Here is an 11,991-nt window from a genome sequence, read left to right as displayed (position 1 = left end):
TGTTATATCTAGGGGTGTAAAGAAGTAGAACACGAGGGAGTTGAGATTCTATTTGTATTCGGCTTATTTGTAATAACATTTCTTTGAAATCTACTCGTGCACGAATTAGGCTCTTAGTGAGTTTGTTCGTGTTAGGCTCGATATTATTTGATTTGTTTTCGAGTTGTTCGAATTTATTTGTTTGTTTGTTCGTTTTTAGATCGAATTAAATTCTGCTCAATGCTTAAGCAGAAATTTTCAAACAAGCCATGTGAGATTATCTGTTTTTAAACTACTAAGGCTGCAAGAAAAACTTCCTAACAAAAGCCGGGACTAAAAAGCTTTTCTGTTTTTAAACGTTTTGGGTTGTTGGTCTTTGCCTCTCCCATGATTTTCTTTCTATTTTTTTCTTTTTTTTTTTGGTTTGGACATTTGCTTGCATGTCAGTCAATTCCTATGTATACATACAAGCCAATCAATGCCTATGTATTTATATATCGAAGACCTAAATTTTACTTTTACAGGCATTTTTTTTTTTATCCTATGAGAGAATTTTATCAATTTCAAAAAGTGAATACAGCAACCGGCACTACAGGAATTTTTGAAATTTGCGTCTGACATATAAGACGCAAATTGAAGGCAAATCTGATAGTATTGAACTGTAATCGTTGGATTTATGTCTTTTTTTGCGTGTAAAATGGGGGTCAGTAATATAATTTTCAGTCTGTTCAAGTCAAAATAATCCGACACATTTTTTTTTTCTTCTTGTTTGTGTCGACTCTGCATCAGTTATAGTTGAGGCTATGTGTACGTCTGAATTTGCATAGAAAAAATAGTGTTAAAATTAGTGTCGAATTAGTATTAAATAATATCGAAGAATGGTAGATAAAAAAAATTGTCATTTTGCAGTCAGATTTTTGGATCTAAGTCCGACGTAAATCATACGCAAACTTACAAAAAAAAAAAAAACAATGTAAAAAGCGGTTACATTTCCACAACTTGCACGATATATTAAATCCACAATGTAACAATATTTTATACAACCACAAATAATCAATATTAACACATATTATCGCTCTAGTTAATATCAGTAGTGCAAAGTCATAGAATGTAATAAAGTGTCACAAAAAAATAACAATAAAATAAACCAAAAAATCCAGAGTCAACATTTAAAGTAACGCTAAAAATAAATAAAAGAAATACAGAAGGTAATGTCGAACCATCATCTCCCTCCCTCTCCTCCTCCTACTCCTCTACGACTGTCATTGGCGGCTTGCCCACGCGATCAGCTAAACTCTCCACCATGTGTGATATAGAGTCATCAACCCTATGTTGACCTTCTAGCATCTGTACCCTAAACTGAAGGTTCTCTTCATTCATGTCAGCAACTTGGCTGGCTATAACATCTTGGTCTGGCTGTGAAGAGCTCGAGGGATTCAGCAGGGGGCCACTGGAGTTCTCGGTTTTGAAGGTTATGCCCTTCTCACCAAGGTCATAAACCCTCCCAATCTTCTTCCTCGCTGCCTAAATCCGAAGCTCAAACTCAAACTTCCCAGTCGTAGAACAACTACCACTGTTGTTGGCGGAAGTCTTAGGCTGAGTGGCCAGGTACCTCTCCTGGAGCTGCTCAAACTCCTCCTGCAAAATTAAAATCAATGTTTAATTGGGACTTTGAATAGTAAGAGTTAAGACAAAGTTTTAATTTTTTTTTTCACTTACAACAACCTACCGGGAATGCTCCGATACCCATTGTTGCATCCCCGGAAACCGATGAGCTCGGATGTGCAACTCCGCAATAGAGAGCTCACGACTCAACTCCTTGACTTGTGTAGCATTTTTGATTGGTTAGTGTCAGATTTTTATATTAAACATTGAATTTTAAATATTCAAAATAAGCTTTCCAACTTCTTGTAGTGCTCTGTACGACAGACTAATCCACCAATATGGAGTGCAGCTCCCGTGGGCCTCTCCGTTCCTTGATTCATCCAATTTGTCTCCCTCTTCCTCTCTTAAGTAATAGAGGCCCAGGTTGCGGTCACTGACCCCAGAGCTCCTCTCCGATCCACACAGGCCACTTGCCCTTCCAGTAAGCTGTGGTGAACATGTCACTGAGTTGATGCCTGCCCTGAATCACAAAGATCCAGTGGATCTAGTGGTGGTGCTCTGGGGTGAAAGACCTCTGCAAACGTAAAAAATAATTCACGTATTATCATAAAAAAGTAAATTAAATTTTTAGTTCTATTTTAAATTACATGATCACACCTCAAACTCCTAAAACCACAGGTTTGAGTGGCTGCTAGGATTTGCTTTCAGTAGAGATACAACTCACAGCACCTGCTCCGGATAATCTATGTAATGCATGTGACGAGCATTTTGTGGGGAATGAACCTTCTTAAGAAAAAAAAAATAGTTACTGTTGACCGCACTTTTGTGAGGATTTCTCCACTCCCCATAGGAACCTAACACTTAATCTTAGGGATGTCCTAGTAACCTTCTTTGATAACTAGAGGAGGAAACTAAACCACATGAGATTTCATATCAAGGCTATGCTCACATATTATTTCTTGAGGTTAAACCCAAATCCTCAACCCCTGGTTGACATGGTTTAGGGTTTGGCCTGATGATGGTCCAAGTTAACTCCTTGCGAGTAAAGGATGCGCTGGGTTGCCCATGGAACTTAAAACACTAAGAAGCCACAATGGACCTTAGAAATCCCATGACACTATGTCAGCACGCTTATAGATCAGTTTAATTTTAGGTGTGGTTTTAATTTAATTTAATCATATATATATATATATATGTTTTTTAGAAAAACTAGTATTTTTTAATTTTGTAAAAAAGCTAATACTTCAATTTTGAAGATATGAGACCAAACCGATCTCATATAAACAATAGCTTAAATAAACGAGCACGACACCGTAAATAATATATCTAACTCGAAGGATAGATACACTAGTTGCTGGTGGTGCTTGATTGAATAAATTACATAATTTATGACATCCGTTTGGTCTGCAAACCATTTATATAAGTCGATAAGTTCTTTTATTTAATACAAACAATTAGACAGGATTTATATTACCTAGGTTCTTAAAGCTCCCTATAGAAGCAAGCCCCTACAGTCAATTATAACTTAAATGATCGAAGTCACTTAAGAAAACTCTTGATTTAGATCAGAAAATATTGTCTCTAAGAATTCAAAAGGATAACACTTTGCAAAAATTGGAGAGGCTCAAATGGGACATTTATATGAAGTGTCAAATATTGTCTCTAAGAAGTGTCAAATGGGAGAGGCTCAAATTTGGAACATTTATATGGAATCCAAACAAAGAAGAACTATGGTTTGTTAAGATCCTGAGAAAAACCTCAATGACTTCCCAAGTTATCATAAGGTTTGGCTTCAATTTTGGGAGAAAATTATTTAATGTTTCACCTTACCGATTTTATTAGTTAGGGCTTACATGTATGCGAGACGGTTGCACAAATAGTCTCGAAGATGTGAGGATTTAAGTCGTGACGAACGACAACCTCAGAATCAGACTTATATTGCACAACATGATTGTGCAAAGGCCTAAAGATGAGTTGAGGATTTATGTCGCACTACGCGGACAACCTCAAAATTCTACGACTTGTTTAATTCTAAGGAAAGATATGTTGTTGTAGATCCTCGTGCTGTTGCAAATTGCTGTTGTAAAAAGCCGCTCACAGAGTTGGCTTTAAGCTCCTCGGCGAAGTAACAATCCTAAAGTCTAAAGGTTTAAAGGTTTAAATGACAAGTTTAAGTTGATTAGAGTGACATTGGTTAGGATCCCACGGTTCCCTCGTTTCGGTATCAGTATTTTCTTTTGAATTTACTTAGTTTAACGAGTTGTTAAACCCATTTAAACCGGGGAGATCTCGCTAGCAACTGTGTGTTACCTCATCCGAGGGACTCCCGTAAATTCAAAAGGACATGTTATGAAATTGTTGTTTTTCAAAGTATTTATGATTACCTTTGAAAGAGTTTAATTTAATTTTGAAAATTGTTGATTAATTTTGAAAAGTTGTTTGTTTCGCAGGTGAGGTAAGGTTTACAACCAAGCATGTATAATATTTTAAAGCGAAAGTAAATTACAATAAATGAAAGAGAATAAATAAATTATAAAAGCGTGCCTGTCATCTTCCCGCTGCTCCCGCTGAAACATTAGAACTTGTAACAGTTATATAATATCATAAGAAATTTAAATAAATTGTGAGGGTAGATGAAGGTGTAGTTACCAAACATTAAGTCATAACTTGATGAATCCTTAAAGGCTTTAATGGAAAATTTTTTGGAACAAAGAATAATAAGTCCATTTGTCCTTTAAAATATTCAAAAGGTTATAAAAGCGTCTGGGGAATAATCCCTAACAACTTTTAAACCCTTTTGAAATGTTTTGAAATGTTTTGAGTCGAAATGTTTTGAGTCCATTTGAACCTATTATATTGTTCAATTAATCATCCCAAACTTTAAATTCAGTTTCAATGAGTTAGTATACCTTATGCTCAGTGAACATAATATTTTAGTTATCCATAGAGTGGGGTACTCAATTAATCAGTTGATATTTTACATAAAAGTTATGTAAGTAGATGTCCCTAGGGCAAGCTTAAATCATTAAAGATTTTGTACCCACCATTAAAGTTGCGCTTGTAATGTTTAAATGTGTTATTTATTAGTTATATTATCTTTTCTAAACCTCATTAAAGAAGTCCAAATATCAAGCCTAGCTTACTACCAAGCCCTTAACAATTTTTATGGGTGAATTTGCAATTATCAAAATAATAATTTAAGTGAGATATATTCTTATTAAAAGATCATAATATCACCAATTATAGGCTTCAAATCAATGAGTTAGTGTCTTCCTAACTTAAGCCCATGACTTTAGTATCACCTAATTTTAATTGACTTACAAATCATGAAAATTTGTGAAATCATAATTAAAAAAAATTACAATTTTACCCTTATCATGAAAATGTGGCAAATTGGTTTTTACCTTTTAACCCATTATGTTTCAATCATCCAAAAGGGTTCATTAGGATCAAAATTACCCATTTTCCCTTAGATAACCCTAAATTTTGATTAAGACACCAAAATCTAAAATTATCAATTTTGCCCCTAGGGCTCTCCACTTCATAACCCATTAAATATAATTTAAATGAATTTGAGATTTTTAGAGTACCCCACTCATGGGTCAATTAAACTATTAGAGGAGAAAATATGATTTTTCAAATTTTAATTTAATTTAAATAATTATTTTAACTTAGAAAATATGATTTTCAGTATATATTAATTTATTTAATTGATAAAAGTAAAATTTTGTTCATGGGAAAATTATTAGAGGTTCACCTACATTAACAAACTACATGGACAAAATTTTATAATTTTTCAAATTATATTTTAATTATTAATTATTAATTAATTTTAATAATTTAATTAAATAGAAAATAGGTTTTATTTACAAAAAATACTTTTTATGCTTTTATTAAATCTCTCTAAGTCCAGAGAACTCAGAGAAACAAACTTAAACAAACTTTAGAACTCAGACAAACAAACTTTTCATTTTTATGATTTTTAATTTATTTATTATAATTATTTTAATGGAAAATTAGAGAAAATACATTTTTAGCCTTTAAAAAATTATATTTAACTTAGAAAAATTAGAAAAAAAATATTCTAATAATTCCTAAGTGATCAAAAAGTAATTAGGAAAAATTTAAGTCATTTTTTATATTTTTAAAATTTTTAATTATTTTTAATTCAAAAATTGGCTTAAAAATGAAGTATTTATTAAAAAAAAATTTAATTTTTCCTAAATGACCCTAATCATAAGAAACTCAGAAAACTATTTTTCATAATTTTTCTAATTATACTTAATTTACTAAAATTATTTTAATGCCAAAAATGCCATTTTATTTAAAAATCCACTTTAGTGCTAAAAATTAATCAAATAAATTTCAAATTTTTACAGTGAGGTAAAATAAGTGTTAGTTATAGTGTAGAATTAATTTTGATAATTTTTGAAATATATTAAATTAACTTTTATTTTTTATGTGTTTTTAGGGTTTACTAACTTTAGTCATTTACATAAACATTAAAACTTAATTTAAATTATTAAGAAGTCCTCTGACCATAATGAACCTACCAAAATAAGTCCCATAATTTTTTGATTTAAATTTATATAATTATTTTAAGCAAAATAACCATCCAAATTTAGAAATTAGGTTTACATGTGTAGAGATGTTTTCTAAATTTGGAAAAATCATAAAATATCTCTACTGTTATGAGGAACAATCCCCTAAAATTTCAAGCCATGATGATTATATGCTTAGTTAAAATTAAAATATAGCAAAGAGTATTTAATTAATTAAAAATAAGAGGCACACCAAATAATTTTTAATTTTGTTCCACAACAATCCCCTCTATTCACTAGGGAACAAGATATTTTTATTTTATTTTTATGATTTTTCTACATCAAGTTATGAATTTTCTAAATTCTGGAATTAAAATAAATAAAAAAAGCTTTAATTTTCTATTTATCAGCGTCAGCTGCCACCTCAACCTACGTCACTCCGAAGCTTTGCGTGGCGCTCCTCCATTCGACACCGCCATCCACGTAGCTCCCTCGTCAACCCGTGGTTCTCTTCCATTTGTCTTGTCCGACGCGATCACATCCGTCCACCCAATACATGCGGAAACGGACAATCGTTCATCGTCCCCGATGGCCAGAACCTGTGAACCGCACACCTTCAAATCCTAAGATCTCACTTGATACTCAACCAAATTAGGTGCGGTTTCTTCCTACATCTTCATCTACTCAAGACGAACACATCTATACGACTACATGCATATGAAATTAAAGTTTTCTTCATAAAGGCCCAAAAAGAGCAAAAAAATTAGGGTTTAGGCTTTATACCTGAGTCTGAGAGGGAATGCCTCAATCAGATGCTTGTGGAAGCTTTAGAAGAGTCAGAGAAACAAACTTTTCATTTTTGTGATGTTTAATTTATTTATTATAATTATTTTAATGAAAAATTAGAGAAAATACATTTTTAGCCTTTAAAAATCTATTTTTAACTTAGAAAAATTAAGAAAAATATTCTAATGATTCCCAAGTGATCAAGAAGTAATTAGAAAAATTTTAAGACATTTTTATATTTTTAAAAATTTTAATTACTTTTAATTCAAAAATTGGCTTAAAAATAATTTATTTTAAAAAAATATTTTTTCTTAAATGCCCCTGATTATAAGAAACTCAGAAAACCACTTTTCATAATTTTCTTAATTATATTTAATTTACTAAAATTATTTTAATGCCAAAAAATGTCATTTTATTTAGAAAATCAACTTTAGTGCTAAAAATTAATCAAATAAATTTCAAAATTTTAAAGTGAGGTAAAATAAGTGTTAGTTATAGTGTAGATTTAATTTTGATAATTTTTTAAATATATTAAATTTATTTTTATTTCTTTATGTATTCTTAGGGTTTACTAACTATAGTAATTTACATAAATATTAAAACTTAATTTAAATTTTTCAGAAGTCCTCTGACCATAAGGAACCTACCAAAACAAGTCCCATAATTTTTTGATTTATATTTTAATTTACATAATTATTTAAAGCAAAATAACCATCCAATCTTAGAAATTAGGTTTACATGTGTAGAGATGTTTTCTAATTTGGAAAAATCACAAAATATCTGTACAGTTGTGAAGAACAAACCCTTAAAATTTCAAGCCATGATGATTATTATATGCTTAGTTAAAATTAAAACATATCAAAGAGTACTTAATTAATTAAAAAATACTAGGCACACCAAATAATTTTTATTTTTGTTCCACAATAATCTTCTCTATTCACCGAGCAACAAGGTATTTTTATTTTATTTTTATGATTTTTCAAAACCAAGTTATGAATTTTCTAAGTTCTGGATTTAAAATAAATAAAAAAATCCTTAATTTTTTATTTATCCGTGTCAGCTGCAACCTCAACCTACGGCACTCCGAAGCCTCGCGTGGCGCTCCTCCATTCAACACCGCCATCCACGTAGATGCCTCGTCAACCCGTGATTCTCGTCCATTTGTCTCGTCCGACGAGATCGCATCCGTCCACCCAATAAACGCGGAAACATACAACATTCGTTCATCGTCTCCGATGGCCAGAACCTGTGAACCACACGACTTCAAACCCTAACATCTCCCTTGATGCTCAACCAAATTAGGTGTGGTTTGTTCGTACACCTTCATCTACTCAAGACAAACATATCTATATGAGTACATGCATATGAAATTAAAGGCCCAAACCTAGCAAAAAAATAGGGTTTAGGCTTTATACCTGAGTCTGAGAGGGGATGCCTCAATCAGAAGCTTGTGGAACCTTTAGAAGAGTCTGTCAAACCTCCTGGAAGTATCACTTTCCTTTCGTGAATGCTCCAGGTATGAGTTCAATGAAATGGGGGTGCGGCTTTGATCAAACAGTGGCTTATGGTGCTCAACAGGGAGGAATTTCAGTGACAATCTTCCTCTTCTGCTCTGGGGAAGCTCAAAAGTAGTTTAATTTGGAGTTTCAGGGGATTTGGAAGTTGTGCAAAATATACCCTGGTATTGAGCTCAAAAATTGAGCTCAGCAAGTGGAAGAGGAGGCTAGAAAATGGTTGGGTTGAGCTTAGGAAAGCTTGAAGAGTCTCTGGAAGGACTTTGGCAGAGTCTCCCCAAGGATTTGAGCACCCTTGGGAGTTGGCCAAAAATGGGGCTTCTTATAGCCATGGTCAAGGGGAGGACCTTAGACTCTGATTGGTTGGTGCAAGAAGGTTGAGGTGGAGGACTAAGCGGCGCAAGAATCCAATGGGGAAATGCCAATGTGGATGGGTTAAATTTAAACGGGGAAGGGCTCCCTCAGATTTGAGCTCTCTGACGACTAGGGTGGCTGGTCAGAGGTGAGGTGGTGGCTAGGTGGTTTATGGCAAAGATATATTTGGTTTAGCCAATTTTGGAAGGAGATATCCTAATTTAGGGGACCCTTGGTCCATGGCTTGACTAGGTTGGGCTATGTGTCTCTAGACTGGTTCTTAGGGTCCAAATGTTGGTTGTGGTGGGCTTGAGTTAGTTAATTTGGTTGGATTTAGTCAAGTGTATGGCTTGGGTTCAAAATCTTGGGTTTTGGGTTAACTTGGATCTAGTTCTGGTTTGGGCTAAGTTCTTGGTCAAATGATTGATAAATTTGGCTTTGATGATTGTCATGAGAACTTTTTGATACCAATTGGGTGATGTTGAATTGATTTGGAAGGTCAATTTGGTGGAATTTGGTCATATGGTCAATTTTGGGCATTTGGGCTAGACTTGGGTTTTGATTGGGCTAGATTTATGACATGGTCCAATTGATGGTTTAATTTGATGTTGGTGATTTTCATGAAGAGTTTTGGATATCAATTGGGTGGAAATTTTGGAGTTAGGAGGTTCAATTTGGTAGGATTTGAGTTTAAGTGCAAATTTGGGGGTTTTGGCTTGGGCTTGAAATTGGACTTGAAATTGGGTTCAATTGAGCTTGGTTTTAGTTTCAATTGGGATTGAGAATGATGAATTTAAGTTTGGAATTTAAATTGGGGAAGATTGCAAAAAATTTGGTTACAATTGGGAGTGAATTGGAGAATTTGGGCCTTTAAGGGCAATTTAGGGATTTTGGTCAAAATGGTTCAATTCGGTCAAATTGGGCTCAATGAAGTGGTTCAGATTGATTTTAGGAACATTTTAAGTGATTTGGAGATTTTAGGAATTTTTGGGATCATTGAGATTGATTGAGGATGTTAATCATGAGGTCACCTTATTTGAGCCATAGAATCAAAAGAATTCCTTTTGTGAATCCTCCATGTGTTGGTCTTAGCCAAACCCTAGCCTAGGGCTAATGGTTCAAGGGACCATCCACATGAGTTTCCAATAGCGTAAGGGATCAACTAAGCACGTTTGGCTAAGGATTTAGGTTGTGAGGGTAGGTGCAAGTGTGTGTGTGCAGGACTGACCAAGACCACACCATCCAGTGCTAACCCTAAGGCCAAAAAGTCTAATTGGAACTCCTCTCGAGCTCCCACATATTGGTCACACCTAATAAGTGCTAGAAGTTAGAACCAACAAGTGGAACTTCAAGATGACCAAAAAAGAGTTTATAATTTATACTAGTGAGGGTTTCATCACTAGTCCTCTAGGAATAGTCAATAGGAAAGTCATATGGCTAGATCCTAGGCTCCTAAAGAAGAAACAAGACATCAAGCAAAAGTGAGGTCAATAAATGGACCCCCAAAAGGTGTGGTGTGTCGAGCGAGCACACCACACGTATTGGCATTGATCGACGAGATCAACAAACCAACACAACTGGTTAAGCTGACAAGCTCAGAGCAGTAAAGAGAGAAAATGTGGAGAAGGTTTCCGATGGGGAGTATGCAGAGACTCCCACTGGGGATTAGCGGGTGTACCTTCAGAATATCAATTTCAAGAGTGAATTTAGGGTTTACAAAGTGATTTGTGTTTGATAACCCAAGTGAAGGGCTACACAATGGATTTACGGAGATAGTCTCCAAGGAAACTGACAGCCGCGAGGAAGACTCGATTCGATTTCAAATTTTGATGTTTTAACTTTAATTTCAATTTCAATTAAGATTTAGTGAAAGTTTTAATTCCGAAAGGCAGAAATATGAGAAGTGATTGGATTTAGATGGATTGAATAGGGACTCGCATCCAACTCAAAAGACCGATCAAAGGAAATAAGTGTTACGTTGGGAAGGAACACCCAGTGACTCACATCCATCCCAAAAGGTAGCGAGAGAGAATTTCAAATTTGCTAAATTTAGAAGAAAAGCTCAGGGACTCATATCAAACTCAAAAGGTAACAAAATGGTGTCACATTAGGAAGGAAAGCTTAGGGACTCACATTCAGCCTAAGAGGTGACGAGCTACATTGGAAAGGAAAGCTCAGGGACTCACATCCAATCCAAGAGGTAGCGAAAGAGAATTTCAAATTTGCTACATTAAGAAGGAAAGCTCAGGGAATCACATCAAACTCACACCAATAAGAGGTAACAAAGGGTGTCACATTAGGAAGGAAAACTCAGGGACTCACATCCAACCTAAGAGGTGATGAGCTACATTGGAAATGAAAGCTCAGAGACTCACATCCAATCCAAGAGCAAAAGGGAATTTCAAATTTGCTACATTAAGAAGGAAAGCTCAGGGACTCACATCCAACTCAAGAGGTAGAGAAATGTGTCACATTATGAAGGAAAACTTGGAGACTCACATCCAACCTAAGAGGTGACGAGCTACATTGGAAAGGAAAGTTCAGAGACTCACATCTAATCTAAGAGGTAGTGGAAAGGAATTTTAAATTTGCTACACTAAGAAGGAAAGCTCAAGGAATCACATCCAACTAAAGAGGTAGCATAAAGGTGTCACATTAGGAAGGAAAGCTTAGGGACTCACATCCAACTTAAGAGACGATGAGCTACATTGGAAAAGAAAGCTTAGGGACTCACATCCAATCTAAGAGGTAGCGAAAGGGAATTTTAAATTTGCTACATTAAGAAGGAAAGCTCAGGGATTCACATCCAACTCAAGAGGTGACAGAAGGGAATCAGAATTTAGGTATTGACCCCTAGAACATTGTGAGAAGATTGTAGAGAATTTGTGGTGCTGAACTTGTGAATATTGATTCACGGAGGCCTAATGCTTATGCACAGTATAACAATAATTCTGATGGTATTTTTCACTTATATTTTTTTATTTTGCAACAAAACAAAAAACTTGATCCTGAAGAAAAATAAGAATTTAACTTTTTAATTTATATATATTTATATTGGGATACTACGCAAGTATACGTATCATTATCAAGTAATATAGGACTTTTTGATTAAGACCTGAATATCAAACCCACAGGGAAGATTATGCAATATACACTTTTTAGAAAGTTTTTCTATTTTTAAAAAGATAATTACTTAAACTAAAAATGATTTT

Source organism: Phalaenopsis equestris, unplaced genomic scaffold, assembly GCF_001263595.1.
Source record: "Phalaenopsis equestris unplaced genomic scaffold, ASM126359v1 Scaffold231779, whole genome shotgun sequence".
NCBI lineage: Eukaryota > Viridiplantae > Streptophyta > Magnoliopsida > Asparagales > Orchidaceae > Phalaenopsis > Phalaenopsis equestris.
The sequence above is the reverse complement of the archived record's forward strand: the minus strand, read 5'-3'. Positions refer to the sequence as shown.